Source organism: Suricata suricatta, chromosome 5 (assembly GCF_006229205.1).
Source record: "Suricata suricatta isolate VVHF042 chromosome 5, meerkat_22Aug2017_6uvM2_HiC, whole genome shotgun sequence".
NCBI classification, from domain to species: domain Eukaryota; kingdom Metazoa; phylum Chordata; class Mammalia; order Carnivora; family Herpestidae; genus Suricata; species Suricata suricatta.
This window is the reverse complement of record NC_043704.1, coordinates 6,845,479-6,846,986: the sequence shown is the minus strand read 5'-3', so window position 1 is coordinate 6,846,986 and position 1,508 is coordinate 6,845,479.

Here is a 1,508-nt window from a genome sequence, read left to right as displayed (position 1 = left end):
ACACACACACACACACACACACACACACACACACACACACACCCTCTGGGCACCCGGGCTACCTCAGAAAGGATCATGACTTGAGCCACGGCCTGAGCAGGTGGACACAGACGCTTGAGTGACCAACGGGCCCGATTTCTGTCTCACTGAACAAGGTCGCTGCAGCCAGCCAGGAGGAGGAGTGCGTTGGGGTTTAGAGGCAGTTTGTGGATTAGCGTTCTGAAGCCCTGTAACATGATGATGAGGGCGGGGGCGCCTGGGTGGCTCAGTCAGTTGGGCATCTGACTTTGGCTCAGGTCATGATCCCATAGTTTGTGGGTTCGAGCCCCGCGTCGGGCTCTGTGCTGATAGCTCAGAGCCTGGAGCCTGTTTCAGATTCTGTGTCTCCCTCTGCTCCTCTAACACCCACACTCTGTCTCTCTCAAAAATAAATAAACATTTAAAAAAAGTGGTGAAGGTGAATGACACCAGGAACTAATAAGGTCTCTCAGGTGCTGTGTGGGGGGCAGTTTGAATCTATAGATGGAAATGTATCAAATTGTTTCCTGATCCTTCAAACCATCATTAACATAACTATTACAAATTTTAAAAATTAACTTAAAATATTACAAATGTAAAATTAAGGTTTGAATGTAAAATACTTAGGGGTATCTGGGTGGCTCAGTCAGTTGAGCATACGATTTTGGCTCAGGTCATGATCTTGTGGTTCATGGGTTCAAGCCCCACGTTGGGCTCTGTGCTAACAGCTTAGACTCTGCAGCTGCTGCCGATTCTGTCTCCCTCTCTCTCTGCTCATCCCCTTCTCATTCTCTCTCTCTTTCAAATATAAATAAACATTAAAAATGTTTTCTGAATGTAAAATATTTAAATATTGAGCAATGTATTATCAAAAACAGTTATCAAAATGCAATGTCTTTTTGTCAAAAACAAAAGTTTTTGTCAGTTAGACAAAGTTGTGTCCTTTAGACAGGGACTAATCTTTTGAAATCCTCTTCTGTGAACTGCGGGGCATCCCACTAGAATTGGGGCTCCTCAGCGTATGTTCCCTGGATCACCGGGGGTGTTGGAGGTGGAAACTCATTGCCCCCTCCCTTCCCCCCTCTCCCGCCCGATTTATTGACTCAGAAACTTGGATTGGGACCCGGGAATCTGAATTTAAATAAACTTTCCATGAGATTTTTAACATTTTTTTTAATGTTTATTAATTTTTGAGAGACAGAGAGAGACAGAGCATGAGCAGTGGAGGAGCAGAGAGAGAGGGAGACACAGAACCCGAAATAGGCTCCAGGCTCTGAACTGTCTCATAGAGCCCAATTTGGGGCTCGAACTCAGGAGCAGTGAGATCATGACCTGACCCCCAGCTGGTGCTTCACAGACTGAGCCCCTCAGGTGCCCTCGGATGATTCTTGTGCGCATTGCAGTTTGAGATCTGGCTTCTTTCTTCCAACTCCATATTCTTGACGTATGTGATTCCCGGCTCCGAAGAATTCGGTACTTTTGTCTGACAC